The sequence below is a fragment of the Pongo abelii genome, chromosome 1 (assembly GCF_028885655.2).
Source record: "Pongo abelii isolate AG06213 chromosome 1, NHGRI_mPonAbe1-v2.0_pri, whole genome shotgun sequence".
NCBI classification, from domain to species: domain Eukaryota; kingdom Metazoa; phylum Chordata; class Mammalia; order Primates; family Hominidae; genus Pongo; species Pongo abelii.
In genome coordinates this window covers 214117060-214131556 of record NC_071985.2, presented here as the reverse complement: position 1 = coordinate 214131556, position 14497 = coordinate 214117060, and the positions used below count along the sequence as shown (strand labels likewise).

Here is a 14497-nt window from a genome sequence, read left to right as displayed (position 1 = left end):
TTTTAAGCTGGCAAGGCTCCAAGGGGTAGGTTTAGGGGGTTTTTTGTGTTACTTTCTTATTTTGGTATATAAACTGAGATAAGAAATATTTCACTTCCTGTTTTCACATGATTTAAAGAAAAAGCATAAAACTGCTTAAATCACCCTGCAATAAATAAAACCACCATTAATACGGACTAAAACAATTTTTCAGAATAAGAAATCAGTCAAATAAAACCCTACCATCTAAATATCTGCTGCAGTGTTCAGACATCTGACGGTATTGTGAAATCATTTGCATACAGGAAAACTTGGCCTACTAGGCAAACTCCAGGGCAAAGTCTGATTTGGAAACCATAATCAAGTGAGATGTAACCAGTCCCCACACTCCAAGTTTGGTAGAGTAAACACACCATCCACAACAATGTCAATGTCAGAGTAGAGGTGCCCACTAAGTAGGGCAGGGAGCCCCAGAAGATGTCTCAGAATGGGGCCACAGGAGCAGGTTAGCCCTGGATGAGGTGTGCCTTTCCAGGCAGCAGGTGCAGCAGGCTAAGGAGAGGTGAGCCAGGTGTGTGGAGGAGGTGGGGAACCATGGGGCATGGCCTGCGGAGGAGATTGGGGCCTTGTCACAAGGGCCAGATCACACCCAAACTACTCACGGGGCAGCTAAGCTGGCCCCAGGAGCTAGGCTCAGAACCTCACTTCTCCCCGCAGTTTTTTGCTCCTTGCTCCTGTCCAGTTTATAGGTAAGGCGTCTGTGCCACATTCTTTAAAATCCACTTTTCTGTGAAGGTTTTGGAGCCCCTAGAGATTTTTCCACAGGGGAATGACGACTGCTGTTGTGACTTAGAAGGCGAAGCAGATTATATTTTCCAAAAATCACCGTAACAAGCGGTCCCACCCCACATGCTCCTCTTGCAGCGTGACTGTGACACTCTTCCCACTTGCAGCGGGGGGAGCGGAGGCGGGGGGAGCTGTGTCCCCTCCACCTTGGAACCGGAGGAGCTTTTGTAACTTTTTATCACCAGAGCCCAGCATAAATGATGCCCTATGACTTGTGAGCCCACAAGAGACAACGCAGCTTCTCCCTGCCTGCTGAACACACAGGCCTGGAGCCCACTCGACTGCCCCGAGGCCACCCTGTGCAGAAGAGTCCCTGAGACTCCATGGACAGAGGGAGGCCCACTGAGCCCCCAGGTGCTCCAGGCTCCCACTGTTCCAGCTTTAGCTATCTGACTGCAACAGCATGAGACCCCAAGCCAGAACCACCCAGCCAAGGCCCTCCTGAACTCCTGACCCACAGAAACCATCAGAGACAATGAAATGAATTGTTTCTTTAAGTCACTAGGTTTCGGGGTGGTTTTGTTAGACAGCAATAGTAACTGACACAGAAGGATTTGTCTGGTGACCTTGGGGAGACAGCCTGACCAGAGACGAAACTGGGGACAGAAGAGCTAGCAGAGGAGCCTCTACAGCAACCAGGTCCCTGGCTGGATGGCCGGAGAGGAGGAGAGCCAAAGACTTTAAGGTCACAACAGATAGGACGAGGTCAGTTACTGGAAATGGGAGGAAGCCCAAGGAGCCTGAGATGACTATGTTTCCTAGCTGGGGCCAACTGCTAGAGGATGGTGCCACAGCCTCACCAGAGTGTGTATGTTTTGTGTGTGCTTTTAAAACCCACTGTTTTTAATTTCAAAGACAGGCACAGGCAGTAACTCAAATTGCTAATGCTTGCAAGCAGAGGTCCTGCTTGGCCTGCTGTAGTGGCTGGTTAAGGCAGATTTGTGCTTAACAGCATCTGTCTGTACATAAACAACCAACCAAAGCTTCAAGGCCTTCAGAGTTTGTTCTTAAGTTCATCAAGACCTTCACTCGTTTACATTCCCGAGAGGCTTAGCAAATAACTTCATAGACAGCACAAAGGTAAACTCTGCTGGCGCCCAGAATGACTTACCACAAATTTATGGAGTCTCACTTAACCATGGTTTGTCTTGTATAATCTGTGACCCAATAAACAACTTTGTTTAAACGTCGAATCTGTTTTCTGCCATGTGGCCCGGGAACAGTTTGTGCTGGGGGCAATTTGGAGAAGGAATCCTGGGCCAGCCCAGCCAACCACTCATCTTTAGGTCACTCTGGAAAACTGCACATTTTGGATTAATAAAAAGAAAAGTGCTTCCTCCACTGCCTGAGTGTCCTCTGGGATGTGACGATAGCTGTGCAGGAGGGAGATGCCTCAAACACAAACACACGAATACTCCTTGGATGACTTTCTGTTCCCATGGGAAAATCCAATACCCTCGCTGTCAAGGGAATCACAGACACGGCGGAAGTCCACTTGGCGGACCAAGCCTTCTTCAACCTTTTGGGGTCTGCTGTCTACCATCATAGCTGAGTCAATGTCATCTTTTTAAATTGAGGTTTTTTTGTTTGTTTTGTTTTTAAAAAACCATGCAACATAAAAGTAACCATTCTAGTCCTACTCTGACCAAAGAGACGAACACAAAACCCTGGGAGATGGCAGGGCAACATGAAGGAGGAGGCTGGCTCTGTGGATGACCCACCAGCCAGAATGGGTGACCTGTTGTTATATGAGAAATAAACTCCTATCTCATTTGAGGAATAAAATGTAACCATTTTAGGGTTGGACATAGTGGCTCACGCCTGTAATCCCAGCACTTTGGGAGGTGGAGGCGGGTGGATCACTTGAGGTCAGGAGTTCAAGACCAGCATGGCCAACATGGTGAAACCCCATCTCTACTAAAAATACAAAAATTAGCCAGGGCATGGTGGCAGATGCCTATAATCCCAGCTACATGGGAGGCTGAGGCAGGAGAATCACTTGAAACTGGAAGGCGAAGGTTGCAGTGAGCTGAGATCATGATACTGCACTCCAGCCTGGGTGACAGAGGGAGACTGTCCCCACACCCTCCCCACACCTGCCAAAAAAAAAAAAAGAAAAATTGCCATTTTAAAATGAACAATTCAGTGGCTATGTTAAGGTCATTTGGATTACCGTGAAAACATAACTGCTTTATGTGTCTCTTTTTTTTTTTTTAATAAACAAGTCCCTCCTTTAAAAAATTCTGTTGGGATCACAGAAATTAGATCTGGACTGACATCTCAATTTCATCTGAGTCCTGCTCCTTTATTTGACGATGCATAATGAGGTCCAGCGCAAGTTTTGCCAGACTGCACAGACAGAGGCAAAATCCGCACCTAAACCCGGATCTTCTTCGTGTTTTGAGGCCTGGCTCTGCCCCGAGCCCTTCTCCCCCATGAGTCTTTCATCCAGGGACTGTGTAAGTGACTGGCAAACACAGCTGAACAGTGAGATGAGATTCTCGCCCTCAAAGAGCTGTGACCTAGGTAGAGGACAGCCAGAAAAAAACAGCAGGAAAGAACTACACCATCCTCCTACATTCAACACCCAGCATCCCAGCTACCCCATTATTTTCGAGGACTGGTCCTCCGGGTGATTTGTCCAGGTCATCAAGGTATCAACTTTTAAAAAAAATTCTAGAAGACAGCAATCTCTCTAAAATGTATTACCTGCTCTACATTTTTACACAATGCAAATGATCACAGGACAATGCAATGAACACAACTAAACCATTTCTCATTAGCCTAAGGACACTGTATGAGTAGCCATTCTTGGAATGGCGCCCTGTGTCTGCTTTTTACATTTATCTGCTTCTTCTGCCAGGCTGTCAGCTACACTTCCTCAACTAATATGTTGCTTCTAATCTGCTATGGGGTTGAGAACCCAGAAAATTAGAAATCTGCTCTCATTTCAAACAAAAAAAAAGAAACTTTGAGAGAAGGAATAAATCAGGTTGATAACCTGGGGTCCAGAGTCACAGGCCACAAATAGTTTGTAAGTACCTTGACACTATATGAAGATTACTTCTTCCTTTTCTTAAAGAAGTTCAAGACTCCAAAGGCAGAGATACGATATACTAATAATTCCTACTTTCCCATACAACCTGCATAAGCAAGTCACCACCTCATCCCTTGGAACCTCAGTCTTCTTTAAAACCTGGGCCCGATGGTACTGTCTACCTCACGGGCCACTGGGAACAAGGTACCATGTCTGGGCCATAAGGGCACCGCCCACAGAGCATCCTCCATAAAGGGTAGGAACTCTCCCAGAGAGTAAAGCACATGGCTTATCTGCCAGGACTTTTACATAACATTTTCTAGGTGCTAGAGGGCCCTTTCTGCCTGGATTTTTCCCTCACTTGACACAGGTTTTCCATTCAGGCTGCCAGGAGTCTCTAGAAAGGCAGGCAGAGTGTTATGTCAGTTTCCAAGTCATTAAGCACCCGCAAAGGAGGGCTTGCACAGCACTCACTCCACACAACCGCCCCTGCCCTGAGTACGATGGAGCACATGGCTTCCCTAAAGCCACAAGGAGAAGAGAGGCAGGGACAGTGAGAGCTGAAGGAATTCCACATGTGTCCACGGAAGATCACCTTCCCTTTGTTTTCCTGCACTCTAGTAACCCCCTCATGCAGCTTGCTTTCTGAAGCCCTCTGCTCCATTTCCCCAGCCCAGGACAGCATCAAGAAATATTTCCACCATCTCATCTATTTGAACCTTCTCCCTATTTACTGGTGCTCCCAAACCCATCTGAGGCCATCGAAACCAGACAACTGTGGCAGCACTAGCAGAGTCCCCAAACACCCTGACACCCTCACCGGCAAGGAAAATTTCCACGCGCCTCTCCCTGGCATATTTATTCCAGAGGAAAACTTAGCAACCTACACACTACACACTAGGCTCTGTGTCAAACTCTACAACAGCCATCAGTTGATTTTTCCCTTACACATCCCTCCAGGAAGTGAAATATCCGAAATGAGTCACACTCAGGAGTTGCAGCTATACTTCCACTGTAGATTTTTTGGATAACCAATTCACTGTTTACACTCCGAAACCTCTAATTGCTGAACACAGAACAGTTCCTTTGCAGAGATCAAAGCTTACCTGGTGAACCTGGCGAAACGACAAAAATTCTCAAAAAGGAGTTAGCCATCCGGAGAGCCAGAGGAGGGTGGCTGTACAAGCACATTTTAATTGGCAAAGCAGAGTCACTGCCCAGCAAGGAAGAGTATGCAGAGGTTTATTCTGCTGTTCTTCTATTTCCCCTTTAAGGCATATGTCTCTTACCCCTGCACCCTCCAACTCTAGTCACTCCCAGCACATAGCTGGCGGCCACCCACCCGCACCCGCACCTCAGAGAGCTTGCTGATCCCTTAGCCGTGCACTGAAGCTTCCAAGCAGCTCTACCTAAAGGCAATCACTGCCTGCTTTTTACAACACATACAAAGCAAATGGGCTAACCTGATGCACAGAAAAACCCTGGGTCACATGATGACCGACAAACTCATTGCTCAGGATCACTCTCTGCCATGTTTCTCAGGCACTGTGCTTGGCTCTGCTGGCCAACTGAGTGAGCTGGAGCATTTTCTCTTGGGTGTGCCTACCCCTCCACCTGTCCAACTTTAAAACACAGAATCACAGGGATGTTACACTAACGGGGACCCTAGAAACCATCTAAACGGTGGAAAATTGAGGCCTGGACTGACCCATAACAAATGAGACATCACATAATAGCAAATGAACCATGATCAGAAAACAAATCTCTTTAGTACACAGTTTAGTGCTTCTGCTTATACAGGTTGAGCAGCCCTAACCCAAACTTTTTGAGCGCAGACATGAGGCTCCAATGAGCATATTGGACTTTCGGATTAGGAGTGGTCGACCAGTAAGTTCTGCAAATATTCCAAAATCTGAAAAGAATCCAAAGAAGTCCCAAATCCAAAATGCTTCTGGTCCCAAGCATTTTGGATAAGAAACCTGTAGTTTAATCATCAGTCAAAATTTAAGAATAGAGCTGATTTTGGGCCGGGCACAGTGGCTCACGCCTGTAATCCCAGCACTTTGGGAGGCCGAGGTGGGTGGATCACGAGGTCAGGAGATCAAGACCATCCTGGCTAACATGGTGAAACCCCGTCTCTACTAAAAATACAAAAAATCAGCTGGGGGTGGTGGCGGGCGCCTGTAGTCCCAACTACTCGGGAGGCTGAGGCAGGAGAATGGCATGAACCCAGGAGGCGGAGCTTGCAGTGAGCCGAGATTGCACCACTGCACACCAGCCTGGGTGACAGAGTGAGACTCCGTCTCAAAAAAAAAAAAGAATAGAGTTGATTTTATCCAAGAAAATACTACTTCGGGCTGGGAGCAGTGGCTTACACCTATAATCCTAGCACTTTGGAAGGCAGAAGTGGGCAGATCGCTTGACCCCAGGAGTTCAAGACCAGCCTGGGAAACATAGCGAGACCCTGTCTCTACAAAAAACTTTTTAAATTAGCCAAGTGTGGTGGTGCATGCCTGTAGTCCCAGCTACTCGGGAGGCTGGGGCGGAAAGATCACCTGAGGTTGAGGCTGCCCAGTCTGCGTAACAGAATGAGATCCTGTCTCAAAAAAAAAAAAAAAAAAAAAAGAAAAGAAAAGAAAATACTCTTTGACTCTTTTGAATAAAATTCTACATTATTAGCATTAACAATGGCAGTATTAAGAATATTTATATATTGTCCAGACTGGGCACATTGGCTCACATTTGTAATCCCAGCACTTTGGGAGGTCTAGGTAGGCAGATCATTGAAGCCAGGAGTTCGAGACTAGCCTGGAGAACATGGCAAAACCCAATCTCCATCTAAAATATAAAAATTAGCCAGGTGTGGTGGTGTATGCCTGTAGTCCTAGCTACCCAGGAGGCTGAGGTATGAGAATCACTTGAACCTGGGTGGCCGAGTTTGCAGTGAGCTGAGATAGCACCACCGCACTCCAGCCTGGGTGACAAGGTGAGACCCTCTCTCAAAAGAGATTTGAAAAAAAAAAAATACTTATATATTGTCCAGATAATTTTATTTTTAAGTTAATTGATCTTTATTAAGAATACTAGGTATCCAAAAGGCAAACCAATTTCAAAAGCAAAAGGGAAGGAAACTAACAACTGCTAAGGGTGGCCCGGCATGGGCCAGGCGCTGCACCCTGTGGGTTTCAGGAGAGCCTGCAACAGCTGCAGGAGGTGGCTCTTGGGTACCCCAGTTTCACAGATAAGTAAAGTGAGGCCCTGAAGGGTTAGGTGACTTGCCCCAGAGCACTGAATGACACAGAAGGACATAACACAAGTCCCCTCCCATGCCCAAACATTCTCCAAAGAATGTTAAACAATCCCAATGAAATAAAATTAATTTCTAATGACTTGTAGGGAACAACTTGCAAGCTCACGAAATCAGATAGGGGCAATGAGTCTCTTCTCCCGGGATGAACAAACTATGGACAATGCCATCTACTACCAAATTCTGAAATCTGTCACCATGGATTACAGGCTGTATTCTCACAAACACTATCCCTGGCAGGTGGATTTGTCGAAAACAAGAAAGCCTTTCCCACACAGTTTCTCTGGTTGACGGTTTCCTGGACCCCTTGAGAAGATCTGCAAGGCGCCATCACCTTGTGTCTGATCATTAATGTTTCACAGATGTCTACAGCTGCTGCCTCCACATGATCCTGGCTGGTTTCATGTAACAAGCGACTAATCCCTCCACTTTGTCAACTGGCAGTTAGACACATAATTATGGGCAATCCTGAGACGTCTTCAAGGGATGCCATACATGTTGTTCATTTCCCCCTTGATGGCACAAGAAATTCAAGAAGTCTTTCACAAAAGTGGAAGCTGAGTAAAGCAGGGTGTTCCTGTCTTCCAAATAACAGTTAAAAGAAAAAACAATTCAGAAAAATGTCGACCACGTGTTCACTGACGAAGGCTAAGAAAAGTAAACTACTTTTTTCATGGCAGAAGCAGCCAATTCACATAAACCAAACAGATTTATAAGATGGCCTGGATGAAATCTATAATATTGGACACAGGTTTACTCCAACAAAACCCTGCACATGGCTTCCAAAGACATCGGGGAGAAGCTTCGGTCCAACCTGCAAACACAGCACAAATGGGCACGTCTTGATGGGAAAGCAGAAAGGTTTAAAGGATCTGGAAAAAACGAAGGCTCCATCAATCCAAATATTTTATCTAGAAGGGGGTGGTGCTGCTTTTTTGACTTATGTCCAAAAGGAAGCTTGAGGAAAAGAACACAGTGCTTATTGATCCAAAAACGCACTTGGGCTATTTCTTCCCTGGGCTCCTAGGCTCCAATTTCAGATGCCTGTGTGTGAATCAATATGGAAGACTCTATCCAATCTCTACTTGTCCCTGTCGGCCTTCCCTATCCAGCTCAAGGGTAACTCTCTATTACAGCACCACGCTCTACACTAACAACCACGGGCCCAGCACTGCAGAGCACAACAGAATTCTGCAACAACTGGCCCGCTGGCTCCCCTAAATAGACCACCAAAGTTTTTAACATATTTTAGTGACAGAAATGTACAATGCAACACTCTACCCACCCATGATACCTTTGCAAACTTAACCCAAGACCTGTCATAATGTTGCCCTCTTCCAATTAATGTCAGGACCCACTGGGCAGGGAGATGCCTGAAACATGACATCCTTTGGGCTTTGATTTTCCAGACCAAAGACAGAGGCCTTGCTGGTCTGCAGCTGGCAGAAAGACCTTGGAAGTAAGACACACAGGAGTTCAAAGCCCATACTCGCCATTTCCTAGCAATTAAGGTCTGAATAATTCCTTCACCTCTCTGAGCCTCAATTCCTTCATCTGTTCAGCGGGAATAATAATAAGACCTATCTTACAGGGTTATTTTGAGAACAATATCACAAAATATGTGTAAAGAAACTAGTGGAATTCCTAAAACAACAAATATTCAATTAAATAAAAAAACAGGTATTGGCTGGGCATGGTGGCTCACATCTATAATCCTAGCACTTTGGGAAGCTGAGGCAAGAGGACAGCTTGAGGCCAGGAGTTTGAGACCAACCTGACCAACAGAGTAAGCCTTTTTTTTGTTTTGTCTTTTAAGGGTTAAAAAAATACAAAACAGGTATTATCACCATCCTCTTATACAGAACTTAATTCCAGAAAACATAATATAATGTTTCTAGCCAAGTGCAGTGGCTCATGCTTGGAACCCCAGCACTTTGGGAGGCCGAAATGGGAGGATCACTTGAGCCTAGGAGTTCAAACCAGCTTGAGCAACATGGTAAAACCCCGTCTCTACAAAAAATACAAAAATTAACTGGGCATGCCTGTAGTCCCAGCTATTTGGGAGGCTGAGGTGGGAGGACAGATTGAGCCTGGGAGGTCGTGGCTGCAATGAGCCACGATTGTGCCACTGCACTCCAGCCTGGGGGACAAAACACCCAAAAGGCAGGAGAGTGGGTAGCCACAGAACAAGGGGCCTGATAATCAAGTCAGTCAAAAAGTTTTTTTTTCCTTTGTCTCAAAGGAAAAAAAAAACCACTCATTATAATATGGAATTAAACATACACACACTCTCACTTATGTAAGTTAACATTCCCTAAAGGCATAAGAGTGGGTAGCCACGGAACAAGGGGCCTGAAAATCGAATCAGTCAAGGCCGCTCCTTTTTGGTTCCTTTGGGTAAGCCAAAATGATCTTTACTAGTGGAAACATTATTCCTCCATCAACAGACAAGTTTCCTGAGAGCTGGTGAACATCTTGCCAACAAGACATATTTCGCAAGCTCAAAACCTTCTTTCTTTCCATCCCCAATCAAACGCTGAGTGTTATGTCTCAAGAAGAAAGCTGGCTGAGGAAGGAGCTTAACATCCTTCCATGAGCAAAAAAAATTAAAGAAAGGGAAGCAACAAGTTCCAGTTCCAAAATAGCTTTTTGATAACTAGGAACTAAGCCCAGCCCTGGACAGTATTACTGACTCTCACCACCACCTAAAGCAGGCTCTGCCAAACACAGCACAACAACCAACTGCTACTAACAACTCTCACTAAGCAGGTACTGCACAGCAGGCGCTGACTTAGGGCTTAAAACACAGCGATAAAAGTAACAGCTAAAACTTATTAAGCCATTCTTCTAAGTGCTTTATATGCCAATATCTCATTTAATCTTAAAAATGAACCAAGGAGTTAAGTGCCAGTATCAGTCTCAGATGCAGAAACTGAGGTACGGAGAGAGTGGTGAGCTTACACATTTAAATGGATGGCAGAGCTGGGGTCCAAAGGCAGGTGCATCTGACCCCAGAACCTGTGTGCCTACTCAATACTCCACAGAGCCCAGCAGCTAGGCCACCTGTGCTAAGAACCACTGCCATCTCTTTGTTTTAAAGTCTCCAAAAGAAGAGGAGCGGGTTATTTAGCACCTACTTTTGTACAGTTGAGTTACAAGTGAGGAAGGCAGCACAGCTCTCTAGTTAAGGATACAAGTTTGAAAGCAAGATTGTCTGCATTCAAATCCTGACTCCACCGGGTCCCAGCTGTGTGACCTTGGAAAAAGTCACTAAACTCTTCTGAGCCTTGAGTTTCCCCATCTATAAATGAGGGTAGTAACACAGTAGTCACCCCTTATCTGCAGTTTTGTTTTTTGGCAGTTTCAGTTATCTGTGGTCAACCATGGTCTGAAAATACTAAGTGGAAAATTCCACAAACAATTTGGAAGTTTTAAATTTCACGCCGTTCTGCGTGATGAAATCTCATGCCTTCCCACTCCGTCCTGCCTGGGACATGAATCATCTTTTTGTCCCGCATATCCACACTGTACAAGCTATGTACCCGTTAGTCACTCAGGAGACGGCTCGGTTCTCAGATCCACTGTCATGGTGTCACAGCGCTTGCGTTCAGGTTACCCTTATTTTGCTTCATAATGGCCCCAAAACACAAGAGTAGTGATGCCAGCAATTCAGGTATGCCGAAGTGAAGACAAAGGGCTTCTTTAAGTGTAATTTTTCAATTTAATAAAGGAAGGGAAAAACTATATGCAGAGACTAAGATCTATGGTAAGAATGAGTCTTCTATCTGTAAAATTTTGAAGGAAAAGAAATTTGTGCTAGTTTTGCTGTCGCACCTCAATGCAAAGCATATAGGGTTTGATATTATCTGTGGTTTCAGGCATCCAATGGGGGTCTTGGAGTATATCCCCCACAGCTAAGGAGGGACAACTGCCATACATACATTATACTGTTATTTTAAGGATTATGTGGGGGTAATCCTCATTCAGCATCTGGCACATACCTGGGACACAGTCACTGCTCCATAAATTCTACATGTTAAGTCAACAGAAAAGAGGAAGAAACAAGAAAGTAAAAGCATATAATCTAACAATTTCACAACAAAGGCCTCGCTGGCCTTCTGCCAACCTCTAGAAAACAGTGCCGGACTCTGTGTACCCACAGTGTGGCTGGGACTGCAGACACCAGGAAGACCTTGGGACCTGTGGAGCCTGGATGGTTCAGTTGTCTGAGCCAAGGAGGGCTGGATTAGGCTCAGTGATCTAAGCTGAGCAAGTTTCAGCACATACCTCTACAAAGTGGAAGCCCAGGGATGGCTGATACGATGATTCTTTAGGAAGCCAAATGCTCAGCTTCTCAGAAGGGTGTTTTCCTGTTTCATGACAGATAAAAAGGTTTCTCATCCAGACAAATAAATCTGCTGACTGAGAGCTTTCATTAAAAGCAAACAGTCTTGCAATAAGCAACCATAAGCTAGGAAGGCCTTCCATGAATATATGAAATGTCACAAGTCCTCACAGCCTGTGTCTGAGAGTGGGAGAGGGAGAAATTTGAGGAGAAGGTGCTGACCGGCTCAAAGACTGGGATATCATAACCCTAACAACATCCAGTCAGTACGTTCCTCACCTACAAACGAAAATCACAGGCAAGGCCACACACCGCTGAGTCCCAGGAGACACACCTTCCCAAATAAGTGTTTGAGTGGGTTGCTTGTTAATTTCCAATAAAGCAGAGAAACGGTATCATCAATTGCTTCCTGTCTTCAGGTCTTGCCAATACAGAATGCTAAGTCTGCCAGCCTCGAAAGCGTGTGTACCTTCCACAGTCTTAAAGACTTGATGGGAAACTGGAAAAGCAATCAGGAACAGAACACCATGGGCACGAGACTCATTCCAGGTACTGTCACAGCAAGACACCCTTCTAGTATTCCAAAGCTAGGAACACACCTCCCCTTGCTCCTGCCAGCCCAGGGAAACCGAATAAGCTGTTTACCAGGGACCTCAGCAAAGCGAGCCTCAAAACTCACCAGTGGGAGAACTTCATGACACAAAGAGAAAACATCTTTGCTTTCATTTGCCAATTTTTAAATACTTAGCTCATAAGTTCTGTGACCAAAACTAATAGAAGGCTCGGAAGGAGAGCTCAGAAAAGCAGAGGGGGTTGTTTTCCTAGGCTCCTTTCTCTAAACATGAAGGTGGAAATCAATTCGCTTTCCCCTTCTAACCCTCGAATCCCTGGAGAACGATCGTGTTTGGATGGCCTACGAATGCTCAGCTTTCCGGCAGTGCCCCAGACGGGGAATCCATCCATCCAAGTATTGTTCTTACCTCCCACCACCTCCTACGTCAGGGGAGGGGACCAGGCACATGGTTCCGAGGTCACGCTCCTCACTTAGAGGATCGTGGGAATGCTTACGGAAACACTTGTCACGGCGCTGCCAGTTGGAATCGCTGCTTAAGAAGAGGCTGGAAAACTAGGGAGTGCGCGATCAGAGACGGGAGGCTGGGGAGAGCAGGGAGGCAGATGTTGTGTGTTATCACTGAAACAATCACAAGCCATCCAGTTGTCCACTTCAGCTACGTGTGGCTTAGCGTGCTTCAATAATGCCTCCAGAAAGTCAGGGAAAGGAAAAACAGAGGAAGCTGGGCCGCTCTTCTACCACCTCGAAACTGTCCTGCTGCCAAACAGATCTGGGAAAGCAGGTTTTAATGAGAAAATTCAATTAGGAAATAAACTTAAGTAACCCCAGAGCATGCTGAGTGAAGAGAGGAGCCTTTCTCAAGTGTCTTAGTGCTGAGGAGTGGACCAAGGGGCTCTGAAAAATGACCAATGAGGCTTCCTACCACTCAGAGGAAGCCAAGCTCAAATGACCAATGAGGCTTCCCGCCACTCAGAGGAAGCCAAGCTCAGAAAGGCCATGAAGACCATCCTCGCTTACGCGCGGGGCCAGATTCCAAGGCCAGGTCTGCTCCGCCTCATCCATTTCTTGTGCTGCTTCCCAGTGAGACTCAGCAGAGGACACACGAGGCCACATGAAATGCCCACGTCAGGATCTCAGCTCTCCAACACAGGGAGGGGTGCAACGAAGGCAAGGACACAGGTACTGTGTGTGACTCCCCACCGGGCCCGACGGGCACTGGGTGGCCTCAGAGATCATTAGGAACGGTCGCTCCCTCCCTTTCTCCTGGTTTCCCTTCTGTCCTCTGACAGAGGAAAGTGGCTTAGATCATTCTCATAGGAAGATTAAATCCAGAGCAAGGGAAAGGGGTAGGAATCCGTTTCCAATCAATGATGGAAACCAGATTCCCTCATCAGTTAGGATTCATTCTTACATGTTGTAAACATCACGGAGCTCCACCCACGGCCACAAGCATTCAGGAGGTATGAAGCGTGGTGGCACATCCTGGGTGACAACTGCCTGTGGCCAAGAAGTCTCCCGGCTTGGGCTGGCCCATCTGAGGGACAGGAAGCAACATGTCTCTTGGAAGTTATCCCCAAAACTCCCATCTCAGAAAGGTGAGATAAAGCACAAGACTGTCCCACTCTTGTAAATGTTCTATATTTACAGGAATAAAGTTTTAAAACCATCTTAGACAACTATAACTTCCTTCCTGTAGAACATACCCGTGTACATTTGTACTCATATGGGAAAATATGGTATCAATTATTAATAGTAAAGTCTTTGAATTAAAGATCTTTCGTTCTTGAAGAACCACGGGATCTCAGTTTCAGTGGCTTTGGAGTCCCACTTCCCCCGTATGAAATCCCTAAAGCACTAGGTGTTTTGACCCTTGCTTGATCTTGACTATGGGGAAAATGCACCATGTCCCCGGGCAGCCTGTGTCACGCGGTGCTGGCTGTTTGGCAGCTCTGCCTTACACTGCAGCCTCCAGCACAGAGGGTCCTCTGTGCAGAACCACCTCAAGGATGCGCAAGTTCTCTGCCACACGGCATCCCTCAGACACCTGAAGTGAGCCATCTCGGCCTCCTTCCAGGCAGCTTCCCTCCCAGCTGACACTCCCAGCTCCACCGTGTCCTGCACATGGCACGCTTCTGAGACCACTCGCCCTCAGCTGTCCCCAGGGGTTCATGCCACTGGATCACTGGGTGCTTAATAGGTGCCACCCATTTCAGAAACCACCCCTCATTCCCGTGAGAGCAACCCCTGCAAGTATTCTGTTTTGGTTTTGTTTGTGCTTTTTCTTTTTGCAGGAATCAAGGCCCTAACATCCAGAACCTCAGCAGTCTCTGTGGCTGCCATCCACATCATCTGCCCAGACACGAAGAGAGCGGGACAGGACCACAGCATGGCCAGGTGAGGGTGCTACCG

The 14497-nt window shown here is 46.4% G+C and overlaps 1 protein-coding gene and 1 long non-coding RNA gene across 2 annotated transcripts in view; one reads left to right on the top strand and one right to left on the bottom strand.

Moving 5' to 3' along the window:
• CAPZB (capping actin protein of muscle Z-line subunit beta) overlaps positions 1-14497 on the bottom strand; it is a 146696-nt gene that overhangs the window by 87264 nt on the left and 44935 nt on the right.
• LOC134759824 (uncharacterized) overlaps positions 1-14497 on the top strand; it is a 35623-nt gene that overhangs the window by 14414 nt on the left and 6712 nt on the right. The window contains exon 4 of the long non-coding RNA XR_010136642.1: positions 14380-14482. This is a non-coding gene — a long non-coding RNA (uncharacterized LOC134759824). The remainder of the gene's footprint in view (positions 1-14379; positions 14483-14497) is intronic.